The 20,875-nt window shown below is 40.3% G+C and overlaps 1 protein-coding gene across 1 annotated transcript in view; it reads left to right on the top strand.

Moving 5' to 3' along the window:
* The window catches only part of ANK3 (ankyrin 3), a 673,376-nt gene that overhangs the window by 300,136 nt on the left and 352,365 nt on the right, over positions 1-20,875 (top strand). The gene's annotated exons all lie outside the window — the stretch shown is intronic.

Below are 20,875 nucleotides of genomic sequence, written 5' to 3'. Positions count from 1 at the left end.
TTATCACCTTCCACCTCATTCTCCACCCACCACCTCCCGCCCCCCACCCACCTCAACCCCCACCCTCCACCCACTTCACTCCTCACACCCTACCCACCTCAATCCCCACCCATACCCTCCACCCTCCACCCACCTCATCCCCTACCCTCCACCCACTTCATTCCCTATGCACCACCCCCTCCCTCCATCCACTCTGTCCGCCACCTCCCCTCTCACCCTCCACCTACCTCACCTCATCCCCCATCCACCACCTCCTGTCCCCTCCATCCACTTCACCTCTCCACTTACCTCCCCCCCCCATTCGATTCCCCTTCACCCTCTACCTCACCCCCCGACCTCACCCCTCACCTCTCACCTCATTCCCTACTCTCCACCCACCTCACCAACACCAGGTGGCTTAAGGATTCATTTCCACTAATTATATTTCCATTTTCGATGTTCTTCACTTGTCTTTCTTTTAAAAATATTTCCTTTTTACCTACAATTTCTGGCCATTTAGGCTGTGATCAGCAGAAATGAGGTATTAAAACTTTTTAAAATTTATGGCTAGACCTTATTTTTTAGAGCAGTTTTAGGTTCACAGCAAAGTTGAGCATAATGTACAGAGATTTTTTACACATTCTCTATCTTCATAAACACACAACCTTCTGGTGAGTGATTTTTAAAAAAGCGTTGATGTTGGTTTTGTTGTCTTTATCACATTATCTCAAAGTAAGCTTCATCTCCATGGCCAACCATTGGTAGAAGCTGGGAACAGAAGGAGATTTTTGATGGTGAGTTTGGCCTGACGCAGGAAGAAAGGCCTGGGGCAAATTTGCAACTTGTTCATAGACTGTAATAGTTCATCCTGTAAATGACTTTCTCAGAATGGTGGAGGAGTCACACTGGGATGATTTCACTTGGCAAGAACTTGCCGTGCTCTCTTCATTATTGTAAGATCTTAAAATAATGCTGATAACATTTATTCCTGAGCCCATGCAGGGCCTCCTCCTGGACCTCAGCCTTAATATACGAGAATTATAATACTTGATCTCATGCTTGTTCAGCCTTTTCTGGTTCAGCTTGTTCAGATGTTTTTAAAAAGTCATCCATTTCAATTATTATATGATAAGGAAAATACTATATTTCCATATTCCTCCATGTCTAGCAATTCCTATAGTTAAAAAGGAATAAAATAAATGTCTTGGAATGAAGAGCGCGGTGAAGATGGTTCACTTCATGAGTGTTGGCAGGTTTTCTGGCAGCCTGAATCAGAGGAGGGCCAAGGAGGTGTTGATTAGAGTACTAGGTCCTGTCAGCCTGGTGCCCTCCAGAGGAGACCTTTGGAAAGGAAATACTAAATATCTTACAGACCAGCTTTCTCCTGGGTGCTTAGGGCACTTACCGCTTAAGGCCTTCATATAAAGCAGGAGAAAAGCTGGTTTTAACATTTTAAATCAGCATCCATGTGGTCATATCAATTGTTATACCATCTCCCCATTTGCGAATATGGCAGCCTCGGAGCCCTGCCTTGAGGAAGAGTGGTTTTGCTTTAGTGAACATTGAGCCTACTTGCTGTGAAGTTATCAATATACACTTTGCAAGTAGCCATCAGAACAATGCTTATTTGTGACCTCTTTTGACATAGTGCAGGCTGCTTTGAACGTTCCAGATGTTTACTGCAATCCATGAGATAGGTAGAATAGAGGGTGGCATGGAGACAGCTTATGGTCCAGGTGGCTTGGAAAACAGGCTGACAGGCAGTGGGTAGAGTGGATCAGAAAGGTAGAGACACATGAAGCATCAATGAGAAGTATATGGTTGGACAAGGGCATTTTTGGACCAAATATTGTTCCAGAATTTACACTTGAATGATAATAATATTACAAGTCAACATTTGTTATTCCACATAAACTCATGTAATCCTCAAAACAGACTTGTAAGGCACACATTTTCCCCACTGTGTTCACACATGAGGGGACTAAGGCTCAGAGAGGTTATATTCTTCAGCCTGAATCACACAGCTAGATGTGGAAGAGTTAGAATTTAAATCCAAATCTTTGATTCCAAACTTATGATTTTGAGTTATGAAAGATGTTTTTGAAACTCTAGAAAATTGATTCTTCTAGGAAATGGGGGAATGAGTTCATTATTTTTCTCTCACTTTCCTCAAGTTGATTGACTGTATTCTATCCTAATAAACTCTTGCGGGGGGAAAAAAATGTCTTAATTCAGGCTGTCATAATGAAATATCTTAGACTGTGTGACTTATAAACAACAAAAAGTGATTTCTCACACTTCTGGGGGCTGGAAGCCTGAGAGTAGGGTGCCAGGGTGGTCACATTTTGGTACGAACTCTCTTCTAGGTTTCAGACTGCCACCTTCTTGTTGTGTTCTCACTGGTAGAGCAGGAGTTAGTTAATTCTCTGGCCTCTTCTTATAAGGCTATTCTCATTCATGAGGGCTCCACCCCCATGACCTAGTTACCTCCCTAAGGTCCTACCTCCAATTATCATCAAGTTACGGCGTAGGATTTAACATATGAAATTAGCAAGGACACAGACGTTCAGTCCCATAATGACAACACATGTAATTAGGAGGACTATGCATGGGTTGCTGGGGGCGAACTCTGTTCATATCTGCTGTCCTGATACAATGATTGGTAAGCACCCCCTTCCACTCTCAGTAGTGCCCCAATTTGGGCAACAGATTACATGATCATTCTATGTATAACCTCATTTCTGTCAGAGAAAATCTGAGAAGAGAAATGACCTGTCAGTTCGGAGTCCAAAGGCAGATGGGTGGCCATTTCTCTTGCTTTCCTGTGGACCACCTATTCCACATGACAGCAGTCATCTTCAGAGAAATGACAACTTTTGGTCATTGAACTGTCTTAAGTCTAGATGTTGTGCGCTGCAGATCAGTGAGTTCTGAGTTGGTATTCCCTTGCACTCCTGTATCTACACACCACAGTTCTCCCTTCCTCATTTTCTGGGCAATTGTCCTTCAGACAGTGTCAAAACTTTCTGTCCAGACTTCCAAGCCCATGAGACATTAGCCACTCCACATCCGATCAAAGGTGTTAGACAAGTGCATTGGTCAGAAAAACTTTAAGTAATGCCCTTCCTAATGGCATTATATTCTTCTGGACCAGATGACATACTCAAATTTCCAAAAAATTCCTATGATTTTGTACAACTTCATACAGTTGCTTAGGACTTGTATATGAGCAGTTCTGGAACCACACTGGATAAAGAGATACTTCTATTAGTCATCACAATCAAGTAGGACTAGCAGTTTCTAAACTTTTGCTTTGCCTTTGGGAAACAGAGTATGAAGATCAAAGTAGTGGGGGGTTTTTTAGTTTCACTTTATCCTATTTTTTAACTAAAAAGTGATGAAATATTAAATAATGTATACTATTAATAACATATTCGCATATGGTGCTCTGGTTTTTCAAAGAAGTTTTGCATCTATTACCTTATTTGATCCTCCAACACTTTTGTGATTAAAGTTGGGTAGGAAATTTTATGTTTTTAATAGAGAAAACACCTGTGCTGGGGGGAGTCTAAGTGACTTTGTACCAGTTGGAAGTAAAGTCAAGGCCCAAACTGGAAACTGTCCTCCCAGATCATTTCCCCCAAACCAAAGAAATTGCTGACTCTTCATTTCCATTTCATTGGCAGATTGACCCGAAAGTTTAAATATCACACTTTCTTGGATTATACTCATTACTGTTTTTTTTTTTTCCTACAAAAAATAAAGTACTAATCTATAAAGAAATTCCTGGAGGTATTCACTCTATCTGGAGTGAAGGTACTCTTTTCTATTTGGAATGGTTACATCTTTTTCCCATCCCCCTCCACCCCACCCCCCTAGACCTTGTATCTCCCTTCTATTCAACATCTCGTTTACCTCCTCCCTTATTTTCTCCTAAATTTTAGAGAAGCAGGTAGGAATATGGGCTGCTTGGAAGAAGAAAAAAAGCACCTCAAGTCATGTTCACGAGTGACTAATAGTTGTCAATTAGTTGAATCTGATAGAATACAGAGATTCAGGATCATAACTTCAAAACCACATGACTTCATATCCAAAGATAGGGACCCCAGGGCCTGTAATTACATTAAATTTTGGCAGTAGAATTACAGCCAGATTTCAGTACTGGACTTTTGGGCTGCCAATGCATTAGTTGTTAATATTACCCAGTGGAGCACATAGAGGTCTCAATATAAAGAGCAGTGCTTATTGCTGGGTATTGGATTGGAAATGATATTGAATTCTTTCTCACAACATCGAGGGCAACTTAAGGCATGTCTTCCTCCTCCTAAACAGGGAAAACCTCACTGGTAGATTTTCTCCATTGCTTATGTAGTGCAAGTAGATTCAGTTTCCAAAATGTCATAGTCCATTCTGTCCCCATGGAAACAAGATTGGAAACCATCCAACTCTTTCTATTGAACTTATGGGGAGAGTTTAGTATTGATTTACTCAGGGAAGCGCAGCATGTCTCCTATCCAGCCCTTTCTTAAGTCTTAGGAAGTGATTTCAGTGCTGATGGAGTTTCTGGAAACAAGTGTCACATGATGTTGCCAGTAAATCCATGCTCTCAGGGCTGTGGTGTCATTTTTACAATTCTGGCCCCACACGGGGAATAATGTCATGGTATACTGATGAAGCAGTCAAGACACCTAAAAGCTGTGAGGAACAGGAAAACAGTGGAGAGGATATTGTTTGGGGAATATTTTAGATAACTGTCTTCCTAAGCCTTGTCTGTCTTGGTACTGAGCCACTAAAGCAAGTCAGAGCACCCTGAAAAATGAAGAGTTGGGTTTATAGAAGCTAACCATATTTCAAAGGAATGCTGACCTTTGACTCTAGGAGTGGCTCCACACTCAGGATTTGATAGAACTGTACTCATGTTTGGTTGTGTTTTGGACAGCTTCATTGTTTGAGCTTCATTTTTTGATATGCTTGCTTAATTCAGTGATGGTCCAAACAGGCTTCCGAGGGACTTTATAAACAGCTTTGAAGAGTTCATTGCCTAAACTCCCTGCATGAAAATGCAATTCAATTAGCCATTCAGAATTGGGTACTGAAGGAAGGGAAGCAGTTGGGAAAAGAGATGTAGCTGGTTACTGTTTTCATGGGCTCTGGCTCCAGAGAGGGCACGGCAGGGCTGACTGCACTTCTGAATCCGTGCTGGCTACCTCCTCAAGGAAGAAAGACAAGGGGGCCTGCGAGCGCGGAGGCCTAAGATGCTCAGTAGTAACTGTATGGTCTAACTGCTTATGTAAATATATGCTTCTCAGAAGGAATGGGGGTGATGCTCACCTATTTCACGCACTTACGAAGAATCTGGGCTCCAGTCTGGCTCTACAGCTAAACCACTGACTAACCTGGTGACCTTGGGAAAGTCACGTTGCTGCTCTGGAGATGAAGATGAGACACCATCAGTATTTTCCTGCTCTTTTTCTTTTATTAAGCCATGAAACCTTTTAAAAACATTAAAATTTCATGCCCTTGTGTTTTTTTTTTAATCACAAAATGCCCATGGTGAGTACAATCAAAACAGTAACATATTGAATATGTTATTTTTGAAAGATACTTAACAGATTCCATTCTGATACACCATTACTTTCACTTCCCAAGTTTGAACTCCAGAGGTTTCTGAGGGCTCTAAAACCCTCAGAAATATGTCATAAGACTTACTGATACAAAAACGCTTTTAAAACAATCACCTTGTGGGTTTTTTTTTTTTTTTTTCCTATCTTCATGGTTCATCAACAAAGATGTCAAGGAATCTCAGTTTATTCTTTACTTTTTTTCTGGGTATAAACTGCCCTGGACTTTCCCGTAAGATGCCAACACCTGTATAGGCCAGTGTCAGGATGTGTCTGTGTGCCTCTCTCGATACATTTCTGTAATTTTTACCAGAAAGAAATTTGACTGCTATCTTCTTTGATAATCTCTGATCACTTTCTTGATTTAAATGTAGTGTTTTGTCAACATGGTTACCTGTTTTGGAATGTGGAGTATAAATGTTGCTCTGAGTCTACAGATGATTCTCAGAAATGACCTTTGGCAAACGTTCTGTTAGTTTTCCGTGTGGTAACGTATTCTTTACCACTTACTTTGCTGATCTGGTTGCATAGAATGTTAGAGCTGGACAGGAACTCAGAGCATCAGATTCAGCCCTCTAGTTTTTGCAGATGAGTAAACGGGGGCTCCAAGTTCATGCCCAATGAACCTCTCTGGGAATCGGTTATGATGATTTTGCTTAAACTACAGCGCCTCTCCCTTACTATGGTAACACAACACCTACAGTTTTCATAGCCGCAATTCTCATCAGCTGTTCTTTACATACCGTCTTCCTTACTTCATAAATGTAGAACTTGGGTGACCTAATTGAAGATGCTGATTTTTCCTTTGCTAAAAGCTTCTAAAGCTATAAATAAGTAATTGTGGGAAGATGCTTGATGGCCTTTCAAATGAAATAATAATCTCTTGGATTGATAGTTTCTTTCCTACAAGAGCTAAAAGCACCTCCTACATATTAGCACATTTATCTTCAATATCCTTGTGGAACTACGGGGTCAGACTTGATCATTTGGATGATTCAACAGAACTTTGAACAAGGCTATGTCAAATGACCTATGCAGTCCGCCCATAAGCTAAATCAAAGTTGGTAGGATTTAAGGAAATAATAGGACAAGATCCTGGCTTTGACTAGTTGTCATAATAGGATATAGTGTCATAAGACAAGACAGAGAATATCAGGAAGCTTGTTCGGTCATGAAATTAGGGAAAGTAGAAGATGGTGATGTCACAAATGGAGTTAAATATAGGGACGTGCCAGCTATGGGAGCAGGTTGGATTGAACACAGACTTCTAACTGGGTCAAGGGGATGGAGTGAGCACAAGGTTTAGTTAGATAGTAAAGCATCGGTGATAATAGTGGGAGGTTTTTTTTTTGCTTCACTGGAAGCAGAAAGCAAAGGGAGACCAAGGGAGAAGGTTAGAGAATATGGTGAGTTACAAAGGTTAAAATACAAATCCACTTAAGAGGAATAAAATTAGTTTGAAATTGATCTACATTTGCATACCACTTCAGGCTTTTTCAAGGTATTTTACTTCCCTGTATAACCTGAAAGGTTTTTTCTTAGTCCAACAAAGAAGTCTACTCTTTTTGTCATTGTCCTTCCCTTTCCCTTTTTCTTCTTCAGATGGCTAGGATTGTACCCATTTTAACAGATGGGGAAAGTAGGACTTTCTTGAGGTCCCATGGTAAGTAGTAATGTGAAGACTATACACACCCAATATCCGTTGGTCCTCTGGTAACTCACACTCATTATTCTACCCTTTTTGCTATTTCTAAGCTTATTTGAACTGAACTCCAAGACCCAATTCTTATTTGGGTTTTGCTGATTTACCTCAGCCATTCCCTTGCATACCACCCTAACCTCCTTCATCTTTCATGATCTGCTGGGCTAGGTGTTTTCTCACAAAGGCAACAGTCTGTCTCAGAAAGAAAAATATTGCATTCACAGACTATGCCTCTGTTGTTAGGGTTGGTTACTTAAGCTAGGGCTTTGGCCAGGATTGAAGGCAGCAGGTATGAAGAACAGTGGCAAATGAACCTGGCTCCCAAGGCAAAATGAAAGGTAGAACCTCTCCTATTTACCAATGACTAACTGCTTCAAGGAATCCAACCTTAAACACACAGGACTTGAAAATAGAAGTGGAAGGGGAAACAGAATCACTACATATTCTTATATTACTTCCCAATACTTACTGTGTAGTGTTATGTTATCAGTGTAGTAGCCTACAGACTCTTTCCTCTGTCGTTGTCCTTTGAATGCATGTCCATCTTTCCACTACTTCCAGACGTATTTGTCTAAAACATGAGTCTGGCCATGTCACTTACCTACTAAAACTCTTCAGTAGTTCCCCATTTGCCTAAAGGAACAACCCGAAGTTTTTGGCTGGATTTATGAAGACCAGCCCCTTGGCCTCTACCCAGCCCTCCAGCTTCCCTTCTTGCCACTCACCTTCTTGCGCTATCATCTCACTTGCATTTCCCCCAGTCCCCTATGAAATGTCACCTTTTCATATCTCCTTCTGTTCTTTCTGCTGGGATAACTGTTATCTCTCATGACCAGCTATTACTCATCCTTCAAGATTTAGCTGAGGCATCATCTGGTCTAAGAAGTAGCCCTGAACTATGCCTCTTTCCTGTCTCTAGCTGGCCTTAGCCCCTCTTTGAGGATCATATATCCCTTTGCATGTACTGTTCTCTCATTGACATGGCACACTGAATACAATGAAATAATAATAAATGTCTTCAAACGTCATTGTTTACTGTACATCATCACTGTTAATTTCTCTTTAATCTCTGTGAACCACTGTGTACTTGGCATGTAGGAGGCAAGCAGGGAAGCATTGTTGAATAGAATCAATGAACCTGTAAGAGGTATTATCTAGATTTCTCCTATGGCAAAACTCATTTTCAAACTGATTCACTAACCTTAGTAAGGTTCACGGCTAGAAATGGGGGAAGGAACTGCTGTACCACAATGTATACCAAAACTTCTTTAATTTCTGTGTGTTCTGTCAAATTGTAAGGACAGAATTTAAGGCCAAGTACAGGAATGATACTTTCTGTTCTCATTCCCTAAAGCCTAGCATATTAATATAGTAGGTGTTCAATAATGTTCAATGAGATTGACCTGAATTTTCTCCTTCTACCCCCTTTTGATTATTTTTTATAATAGGGCCCATCTCTACCCTAGAATGTATATTAAAGAGACACTATAAACTATTTTAGAGCTTACAGGCACTCAGGAAGACTTGATTGATTGGTTTTCCCCCCTAAAATTATCTTTCTAGATCATCTTCTTGGTGACTTTGTTATCTCTCTCCAGTGACTCTAGGTATATTGAGAGTGGTCACATAATTGATCATACTTTTGAGAAAAAAGAAGAATGTTGTTAGTAAATATGTCAGGAGAGGAGACAGAACTGGAACTGTCCTGGGCAAACCAACTTGTGTGGTCACCATGAGTATGATGAATCACACATAGAAGAGACTTCATCCAGGGCTCTGGACCAAGCCCTTGAATCAGACGTATTATCTTCTGAGTTTCCCATATTGTAGAAAGGCTCTGACAGTCTAGCTTACCTTCTCAAAATGTAAAATTCCTGGAAGAAATCTGGAATTACCAAGGAATCAATATGTTCTTACTAATATCAATATGCTTGCACCTACCTCCAAGTTTATTTTTTCTATAAAACCACCATTAGAGGTAATTTTTATGAAATGATGGAGAGAGAGTTGTTTGCAACCAGAGCTACAGACCTCTAGTGTGCTGTAAGCCTCCCATGGGAATACTGCCAAATTTGGATCATCGCGTAAAATGTGTATTCTGGGTCTTCATGCCATCTCTAGAATGCCTGTCTGTTGACATCCTGTCTGACATAATGGGTCATGAAATGCAATTGAGAATAGGGACCAACTGACGCTTAGTTAAAAGATAAAATGTTTGGCAACACAAAGGCATTGGCAAAGATAGTGTTTTTCCTGGAACACACAAGAGGTTTGCCTTGTTGGTATGTAAGAGATATGGTCAAGGCATTTGTCCTCAATAGTCACTCTGGCCAGAAGTATATCCACATGAAGACTGGGACAACTACAGATGCTATCATAGACACTGTGAGTCAGTGTCTCTGATGTTGTTTGATTGCTAGTAGCTCTGGGAGCTAGACTAGAGTGTGCTATGAAAACAAAAGGATTGAGAAACACTACTGCAGAACCAGAATTCCATACTGCTCTATTCTACCTAGTATAGAGATTATTATCCTTCCTCAGAGGCAGCTGTGAATATTCTTTTTTTTTTTCTTTTTTTACTTTAACCAATTTTGTCAATAAAAGAAAGGCCCTGTACAGATACTTAGATGGAAATAGACCACAAACAAGTTTTTCCAATTCAGTTATCTTCTTTGGTTCTCCTCTTGTCCCTATCTACAGATATATTTAGGACACATACCTTTGGAGAATTTCACTAGATTGGTTTTCATCTGAACTAATATGACCTCCACAGAGGTCTTTGGGAATTATTTGTAGGTGTGCTGGTTGCCACAGTGGCTAGAGGGACACCAATGACATTAGTTGGTGGAAGTCAGAGAGAGTACTAGCCCCTCACCCTTCAATGCACTACAAAGAATTATTCTGCACTGCATTTCCCAAATGTCAGTAGTGCTCCTTTGTGCAATGCTTGGAGAGCATATATTCTGATTTGGATAGCATATATTCTATTTTCTTCATATGTATGAATGGTGAAACAAAGTCTTAGGTTTCAAAGTCATTGAAAATTACTCCTCATGGACCATTTTATTCTGTTAGTTGATGTGATTATTTGACAACTTTAAAAAAAATATTTGGCAGAACTAACTCTATTACCTTTTGCAATCTACCTACTGTCTATTTGCATTTTTAAGGTTCCCTTATGTCAGCAGCTGTACAAAGGCCATTACAGATTAGAAGGAAAAAAAGGAGAACATATTTGTGAACCAAATTAATGAAAGGCAAAAGGAAAATGTTTTGCTCAAGCTTTGTGCCCAGAAATGAATGAAATAACGTGTTGCAGAATCCAAATTGAACTGCAGTATGACAGATAAAAATATATCCTTCCTCTTGCCCCTAGGTGCTTAGATTTTAGGCAGATTTTTATGATTATTTCAATTCAGGTAGCAGTATCAGGTCTGGGTCTCCTGGCAAATCACCCAAAGTTTAGAGCAATCTTTCTCAATTAATATTTACACTGCTAATCACATATGGAAGTGAAGAATCTAAAAAAAAAAAAAAGAAAAAAGAAAGTGAAGAATCTTATAGGTAGGAGATACTCAACCAATATTTGTTAAGAGTTGTATGAATGAATAAGTGAATGAACAAATGTTTCTTGTGGCTTTTGGTAGTCAGGGTCCATGGCTGTAAGCCACAGCCAAGAGTAATTAAAGGTAGAATTGTTTTGGGGAAGACTTTGGTGGAAGTTATTTAAAATTATAAGGCAAGACAAAGTCAACATTTTAAAAATGCTCCAAGCATAGATTAGAGTCTGAAAATAGATGATTTCTTCATCCCTCAAACCCAACTCATTTCCACAGCCCTGCTACATAATGTCTGCGCTGAACTTGTGTCTAAGCTCTTCTATCTTTTTATACTACGTAGTTCTAACAATCCATTTTGGGGTCTAGGGCCTCCAACAAAAGCCACATTTCAACAAGCATTCTCCTTTGGTCACCAGAGTGTCCCCTAAAATAATTGAAGCCTGTGGGTTTTAAACAGAGACCTGACTGATGCAATTTGATTACAATGACCAAGTTTGAATTTTAGCACAAATGCTATGTTTACAATGTCAGAAGACAGCTGGATTTTAACAAAAGATTTTAAAAGGTCTATTGAGATTGTTTGTGCCTGGTTAGCAGTGCCTGGTTTCCTTGAGTGCTTATCTGCCCAACAGAAGGGCTAGGGTTTCCCTCAGCTAGCCCCTCAGAGGGAGGGCTGCAGGGGAACAATGAGGGGAGAAAGGAGAGGTCACAGAACCATGCCACTGTTGTCCTTGTGGAAACTGCGTTGGAAATCCTTTCCTCCCTTCTTTGCTCCTTACTGGATTTCCTCCTGAGGCATCAATACCCAATTGCTCCAATGGCACAAGTCGGTAGGTGGCGCAAGTAGCCCCTCCTCACTCCCTCTGTATCCCTGTAGTGTTTGCCTGGAGTGCTGAGAGGTTGTCTTCTCCCCTAACCTGCACTTACTGAAGAGGGCTTTCACCTTTTTCCCCATCTATTTTTTTTTTTTTTTAACTGTGGTAAAGTATATGTAACATAAAATTTGCCATTGTAACTACTTTTAAGTGACATTAATTATATTCACAATGTTTATGACGATCTCTATTCTATTACCAACACCCTTGTATCACCTGAAATATACTCTGTACCCATGAAGCTATTCAGTTACTCCCCAATCCCCTCCCCCTCCAGCCCTTGGTAAACGTAACCTCTGATCTGTTTTGTGTCTTTTGTTTTGTGTCTTTATGAAAGTGCCTAGTTTAGATGTTTCATGGAGCATGAATGAGAACTTTATTCCTTGGTACCACCAAACAGTATTCCATGGTACGTCTCTATCATATTTTGTTCATCTGTTCATCTATTGATGGACACGGGTTCTTTTCCACCCTTGGCTCCTGTAAACGATGCTACAGTGAACATTGTACATGCAAAGATTTGTTTGAACCCATTTTCACTTCTCTCAGGTATGTACCAAGCAGTGGAATCACTGAACCACATGGTAATTCTATATTTAAGTTTTTGAGGAACCACCAAACTATAACCTTTTATTTATTTCCTTTTGGGAAAGGCATCATCTCCTCTCCTTGTGTCTGGAGATGACCAGATGCATTATTAAAGCTTGCTATGATTTTATTTACACCTCCAGATCTGTGTCTTATGTGTAAGCACTGCTCCTCTGGGTGGGATGAAAAAGTGTCATATCTGGCTAACATTCATTTAGATCCAGACTAAAAAAAAAATACAGTATTGTCCTAGAAACATTTTCTCCATATCTGTTTACTTTATGGAACATACACTTTTTCTGTTCTTGGTGGAATTTAACTACATTCATACAACAAATTCATCAGTAACTGTACTGGAAGGCAGGCTCACTTTAGATGCAAAAGTTGCCCGGAAGCCTAGGGCCACTGATTCACAGCCTCCGCTCCTTCCTTCCCACTAGGACCCCTGGCTTTGGCTTCCTGCAGTCTTAGACTGTCAGAGTTGGAGAAGAGAGCCACTGAGATCATGTAAAAATCCCTCTTCCTTTCACAGATGAGAAAGATGAGTTATGTTCCATGCCCAAATTCATATTTCCAGCTAATGACTGAGATGGGGCTGAAATGAGGTCTCCAAACTCCTGGTCCAGTACTTTTTTAAATTAAATTCGTCTGTTTTCAAAGAATGTGTTTTAGACTCATGAGACGTTTATAGATGTTTTCAAAACTTTAAATTTCGTTTAAGAATACAGGTGTTCATATCCCATAGAAGATTGAATTCACAATTAGTACTTTGAAATAATCAAATTAAGAATTTTTATTATAATCTAAAACTTTGTTTAGATTAAAAATGCATAGGAGAGATTATTTTCTCCTGAAATAGATTATAAATATAACTCTAGCATTTTTACCTTAAAAAGACTTAATTAAAAAATTTTTGGACTTAGAGGGGATCCCTGGGTGGCGCAGCGGTTTAGTGCCTGCCTTTGGCCCAGGGCGCGATCCTGGAGACCCAGGATCGAATCCCACGTCGGGCTCCCGATGCATGGAGCCTGCTTCTCCCTCTGCCTATATCTCTGCCTCTCTCTCTCTCTCTCTCTCTCTCTGTGACTATCATAAATTAAAAAAAAAAAAATTAAAAAAAAATTTTTGGACTTAGAGCCTGGGTTGGGATCAGTTTAAAAATATGGAACTTTATGAAACTCAGGATACATCTCTGAAAGTGTCACTCTAAATAAAGAGACATAATTTTTTTTTTAAGTTCTCTGGAAATTTCTATGTCAAGTTGACAGGGTAATACAGACTGCTCTGTTAAATTTGAATTTCAGATAAACAATAAATAATTTTTTCTAGTATAAGTATGTCTAATATTTGGGGCTTGTACTAAAATTTGTTTTTCTGATATTCAAATTTAACTATTTGCTACATCTGGCAACCTTATTTCTGTTCTATTTATAATTTTTGAAAATATTATTTTTTATTTTTATTTTTAAAGATTTTCATATTCTATTTAGATCATCCCCAGTTTAGGTACTAGGTATCACAAAATGAATAAAACTCATTTTTCCCTCAAGGAGTTGAGAACAGACCCAAACAGATAATGTTACTGTAGTGCTAAGTGCAGCTATGAGGGCAAAAATGAAGGGTGTATAGCCAGCCCAGTGGTCCAGGGGAGGCTTCCATGGAAAATGATTCCTGGGCTCAAGTTTAACAAGTGAGAGAAAGTTAACCAGGTGATGAGACCTAGAGAAGGTGTTCCAGGCAGATGCAGTGGCAATAGTGAAAGCTAAGAGGTGTGTACATTGAGGGCCTAGTGAGAGTCAGAGCAGGCATGGTCAGAGTTATAGACCATGCTGGGGTGACCTGGAGGGAGCATTACAGGAGGACGGGATTGGTGGTAAGGTCAGCGTGGAGACTACTGCAGTAGTCCACCTCAGACATGATGAGTCAGAACCAGAGTTACGATGATTGAAGGAGAAGAAACAACCATACCGAATGTTCCAGAGATCAAAATCACCAGTCCTTGCTTGCTGATTAGATGTGGATGTCACAAATAGCAGGTGATAACTACGTGGGTATATTCACTTCAGGACAACAGTATTGTGTATGTGGATAAAGTTCATACAGTTGTTAAAAGCCCCTTCTCATGGTAATTAATAGACGTATCCGTTTTCTTTTGGGTAATTATCTTGGTGATATATACACACACACACACCTGTTTATCAGGTGGGAAAGAATGGTCTAAGAAAAAGACAGTGGTGCCCATTTTCTTAATGTTCTTAATGTTCCTTCCTCAAAATTCTCTATAGGGAGTAGGGTCTAATTTATTTCTGTTGGTCCTTGTGGCCTCATCCACCTGCCGTTTTGTTCCCCAACAAGCAGTCCATGAAAACCACGGAAGTTCATGTAGGTTTTCATCTACTCTTTCTGCAGGATGCTGACTACTTCATAGGTGGCACATCAATCTTCCACTTAGATCTTTTTCTGGATCCATTGTTTAGCCACAACCTCCTCAAAACAATGCACGCTCAGACATCTATTTTTAAGTTCAAAACTATTGGATGAAACACCAACTTTGCACAGAATCCCTATGTTCCCAGGGAACAGGCCTGTGCTACTAGACCAGCTTGACAAACAGGTCAGCTCCTACCTGTGTTTTTATACCAGGTTTGGATCTTGGCCAGGTTTATGACTTTGTGTCTAACCCTTGGGGCATTTGGTTTTCTCTGTGGCCCCAGTGAAGTTGTGCATTCTCAAACCACCTGAATCTTGGCCCAGGGATTCATTTTGCTCTGAGATAACCTTCCTGAACCTTTATGTCAAATACCTCTCTTCTAGGACCTACATTTCCCCAGATGTGCATCTTCTCTAGAGGTTTCTTTCAGATCTCAAACTTTTTCTTGCCCACTCATCTCTGTTCAGTTAATGCAGTTCTTTTGACTCTGCTGTATGCTGCAAAATTCCTACATCAAATCTTCCCGCCTTCTCTAGAGACCTGCCCTGCCTTCCTGTTTATCACAAATGTCCGCTTTGCCACCATCCACTTCCCTTCATACTTTGCTCCGAATTTCAGACAGCAGTCTATTGTCAGGCTGTTTTTTTTCAAAAACGATTTTTAAGTCAATTTTATTATGGTATTTTAGCACACATGCATGATTGTGTGTGTGTGTGTGTGTGTGTACACAAAATACCTGTTTTTTTTTTTTAAGATTTTATTTATTTATTCATGAGAGGGACACAGAGGCAGAGACATAGGCAGAGAGAGAAGCACACTCCCCACGGGGAACCTGATGCAGGACTCAATCCCAGGATCCCAGGATCATGACCTGAGTTGAAGGCAGGCACTCAACCGCTGTGAGCCATCCAGGTGTCCCCAAAATACCTGATTTTAAGTGTTGGTTTTGGGGAGTTGTAACAAGCAAGACCCACATAACCACTGGGAAATCAAGATATGGATACAGAATATTACTAATAAGACTTTTGACAACAGTAAAAAGTGTTCTATTCTGTACTGTCCAATATAGTAGCCACATGGTGCTGTGGAACATTTGAAATGTGGATGGGGAAAAAAAAAAAAAAAGAAATGTGGATGGTGAGGCTGAGAAAACAAACCTTTAGTTTTGTTAATTTTTAAAATGTTAGTGTATTTAAATAGCCATAATTGGAGACTATACTACACTGCACAGCTCAGATATAAGACGGTTCCATCACCCTCAAACTTCCCTAAGTCCTCTTCCCAGGGCATCCCCTCCCAGCCCTACTCATCAGGCACCACTGATGTCGAATTTTCTTATTTAGAACTTTTTAAAAATCAAGTCCTATTGCTTGTCCTCTTTTATATCTGGCTTTTTAAAACAGTTTCTTTGACATATAATTCAGATGCCACACAATATGCATATTGAAAATGTACAGTTCAATGGTTTTTTACTATACTCATAGATATGTGTGGGTCTGGCTTCTTTTACTCACCATAATGTTTTAAAATTCATCCATATGTAATTGCATGTAATCGTAGTTCATTTTTATGTATTTTCCATCTTAGTAGAAACCTAAATGTAAATTGCTATTACTGTAGCCCACATAATATGTGTGTCTAGTATTTGAGTGAGCAGGATTTCGGAATCCCATCTTTTCTGAGGTTCGGTTTTCTTTGCTGCCCTGCTATAGTGTTAGAGCTTGCCCCACAATCTGTTTCTGTCACTCTCATGATAACAAAAGACCTCTGGTCTCTCAGTCACATGAAGACCCTCATTTAGGAAATTAGCAGGTTCATTTAATAATAATAATAATCAACTTAGAACTTCGGGGTGCCTGAGTGGCTCAGTCAGTTAAGCATCTGCCTTTGGCTCAGGTCATGATCCCAGGGTCCTGGGTTTGAGCCCTGCATGGGGCTCCTTGTTCAGTGGGGAGCCTGCTTCTCCCTCTCCCTCTACCTGCTGTTCTCTCTCTCTCTGTGTCAAATGAATGAATAATATCTTTAAAACAACAACAACAAAAGCTCTTAGAACTTCATAGATATATATATATATTTTTTTAACTTCATGGATAGTTAAAGCCTTTTCTCTCCTTGCAGCTTGAGCCTGACTGGAAGCTTATGGCTGGTGACAGGAGTGTGGAGTCTGGGCTCCACTTTCTCACAGGGCATTTCTTGTCCCTCCCCCACTAGCTAATGCAGCCTCTGGCCATTCTGAGGTTGAAGCAGGAGGAGGGAGCAGAGGCTGGACTGATCTGCTGACCTCATGTGGAGATGGTCCCCTCTGGCTGCTCAGGAATTGAAAAGTTCTCCTCTTTGCACTTTGCACAATACTTAAAGCTGCTTCTGTGTGCAGTTTTTGGGGGTCCCTTTCTGCAGACATTCAGCTGTACTTTCCCCAACACAGGCTGGCTTCTCATTTTTCTTCCCTCAGCCTCTAGGAATATTGGAGGCACTCTGGACTGGATGTTCGGTAGCACCAGACAGACTGTTTTCACTCCTGGGGCCCAGAGCTGATCACAAGCAACACCTGGGCACTTTAGCCCTTGCTGCAGGTGCCCTGGGGAATTGTAGGCAGCTGCCAGGGCAGTCTGGTTCCTTCTCTCTCCTGCCTGCTGCCTCCTGTCACTTGGGTGGAGATGCACGTGGCTTCCGGAACCCCAGACCTCCGAGGAAATTCCTCTCTTTCGGAAGGAGGGGGGTTACTCGGAGCACACTGACATCTGGAGTGATTCCTGTCTAGTCTGCAGCTGTCTCCTGTCAGCTTTTCTAACCTCTCATAGTCTGAGGGGAGCAGTAAACTGAGGTCACAGAACTGGCTCTCAGACGCTGCCTTTGCAAATGCTACGGAGGCATCTGATACCTCGCTTTGCAAGGTGGATGCACTTGCCACCGGCTTTTTATGCCCTCAGCCCAAAGGGAGATTGAAGCAGCCTCATTTTAACATCCTGTTAAACATGCATATGATTTTGACAGCATTACACCATTGACCTTCTCTTGCAGTCCATCCTATACAGAAGAGAAGGCATATTCATTTCAACCCTACCCACCTTCCCAAACCCATTCCTTCACAGTGGCTTCCTTCCTTGATCTCAAAAGGTCATCTCCTCCAGAAATCACACAGCTCCTTGTTTGTACCACCTTTTCTGTCTGTGATTACTTATAAGATCTTTTACTGTAGTTATTTGCGGGTATGTCTTGTGTTTGTTGAATTGCACTAAAGATCGATCATTATATAAATAACCTTGTGCGCTTCTGAGAAATACTCAGGATTTGTGTATTCCCGTTATGTGCTGGAGTCTACACTACTTGAGAATGGGGAGTACATTCAACAGCTGAACTCAGGGAGGTTACAGGACAGTACCTCCAGGCCCAGCAGGGGTAGGTTTGGGAATTTGCTGAGAATAAGATTGAATCTCTTTAGCAGAACAGGTCTCTTGTAGGCATATTTTTACATGATGAACATACATGTTGCTAAGCTAAAATGCCATTTTTTTTCTTGGGCTGTAACAATAATAGAAACCATCTTTTTCAAGTTGCAAATGTTTTCAAAATTGAAGCAAAATAATAGTGCCTATATTGATATCAGTATTTCCTTTTGTGTTTGATTTTATTATGAATTATATAGCACCTGAGAGTATATTGTAGTTTATTTATTAAATACTCCTAAAGTACTCTTGCATCATACCAAATAAAACATTTCCAATTCCTTTTTATCTGAAATATACTGGCTTTGCTTTTATACTTTTGCAGGATTATATACTTATTTCATTTTGCAGAACCTTCTAGATTTCCCAAAAGTTAATGAGATAGTTCATGGTAAATGATACTGGTTTGGAATTCAAAAGATGGGTCTTATAGATTTTTATATTGTCTCCATAGAGAACAGATATTACTTAGTGACTGTAGTGGGAACTAGATGAGAAATTTGTCAGTGTCATAAAGGTCTTTTGAGTATCTTTTCAAAACTTGTTCTGTAGAGACTTACCTGACACACTTGGCGTGGAAGTGTAACAGGTCCTGAGATAAAGCAACATGGCAGACACCAGTTTCACATGTCATGGGTTCTTCACCTGTGTACCATGTGGCACAACATCACAAGAGGCAATACTCTTCTTTTGCGAACTCAATATCCTTTCTACTAAATTGGCCAAAATAAAGTCTTCAATTCAAGCTCATGAAATTTTAGTGAGAAAGCAGTGGCTGAAATTGCTACAATCCCCTCTTATGAAGGGGTTTAAGATTAGTACCATCAAAAGGTGATCATTATTTTGTGCTTCACATTTCAGCTTTGTAAACTTAAATTTTAGTATTCTACAGATTGGGAAGAAAGATGATTAATGAATACACTTAGTGGATGATCCATACTTTTATTGATTCATTAACTCTTTCAATTTTCTATTGAGTCTCTATTATTTACAAGATACTGTGCCGAATGGGAATAAAAGATAAATGAGGTATGGAATCTGTCCTCAAGTGACTTTATAGAGAAATAGTATATACACATTAAAATAATCAGAATCCTAAATAGAAAATCTTGGTTGTCATTAGAAAGGTACAGTGAAACAGTTGCACATTTGTTGCACATTTGCTCGGTGCTGGGTGCAGTCATCAGCAATGGGACTACCATGGTGAGAATGATGGACGGGCTTGGGGAGCTGTTCTGGCTGAACCTCCCCAATTGCTGGGTAGTAAAAGGCAGTGAGATTTTTAACACTTGCACAGTTTATCAAACTGGTGGCTGCAATAATCTCTCCAAATGCTTCTTATCTTGTAGCCAAGAGGAGTTGCCCTCTTCACATGCCTTCTCACTGGTGTCATTTTCGGGTTCTTTTCTTTCTTGGGTCTTCTGTGGCACTTTGAAACCTTTTAGAGATTCAAAAGTAGTTTCTCTTTAAGAAAAATTATAGGACCCCCCCCACACACACACACACAAAAGTAGACAATACACAGCTAATTACCTGGCTCTCTTAGTCCTTTTTTTTTTTTTTTTTTTTTAATAGGCACTTATTTAGTACTTACTGAAATAAATGCTTTCCAAATATTATCTCCATAAAATCCTCACAGGTAGTTTCTTTTATGCCCTCATTTCTACATTTAAGAGGTGTGAAAACTGAGGCACAGAGAGGTCAGGCCACTTCTCTGAGGCCATTCTTCTGGCAAGTGGTTGTTCTGGGGATCAAGCCCAGGCAGTTTGGATCTGGAGTCTGTGCTCATCTCTAGTACCTTATGGCATCTCTGTTTTTTTTTTTTTTTCCTCTTCAGTTTTATTGAGATATAACTGACACATAACTTTGTATTTAAGGCATACAACATAACGATTTGATATATGAATGTGTTAGGAAATGTTTGCTGTGAGAAGTTCAGTTAACATCCATTACCTTGTATAGTTAAAAAAAAAAAAAAAATCTTTCTCATGCCTAGAACTGTTAGACCTACTCTCTTAGCACCTTCCACTTCTGAATTCATTTGTGTTCAGACTCACCAAGGTGGGAAAGGTTGGCACCCAGGTACCCCCTCCCCCAACTGGGATCTGGATGATTTTCAGGGTCCCCCCCATACCCACCCTTCCTGGGCACTAGAGGCAGACCACCTCCAAACTGGCCCTTTCTCCCTTCTCCCTTTCTCCCTGACACTGCTCTATCAGAAGGGCTGCTTTTGTCACTGTGGTTGTTCTTACTGCTCCATACACATGGGAGAACCAGCAAGAAGGCAGAGTGCAAACTTAACAGGCCAACGACTTTTTCTGGCAAGAGAAGCTTAGCATTTCTCTGTTTAGGATCCATGACTGGAAAGGACAGTTACTGCTCAGCAGTTGTATTTTTCAGATTGAAGCATATTTACCCTTGAGCCCTAAACATAACCATTTCTCCTCTCCAGGCTAGAAAAACAAAATACTCTGTTAGAAAACTCACAGAGGGTGATAACTGCTTTATCTTTCTCTTCCTAAACTCTGCAAGTTGGTGTAGTCTAATGGCTAAATTTGCCCCAGTAAAGGTTTATTTCTGGTTCACATGATGTCTAGTGTGGCTTGGGGGTGGGACTGTGCGGTCATATGGAATCTAGGTCCCCTCTGGCTTGGAGCTCTGCCTCCCTCCCAG

The sequence above is a fragment of the Canis lupus genome, chromosome 4, assembly GCF_003254725.2.
Source record: "Canis lupus dingo isolate Sandy chromosome 4, ASM325472v2, whole genome shotgun sequence".
Taxonomy (NCBI): Eukaryota; Metazoa; Chordata; class Mammalia; order Carnivora; family Canidae; genus Canis; species Canis lupus.
This window is presented reverse-complemented; position numbering and strand designations above follow the sequence as displayed.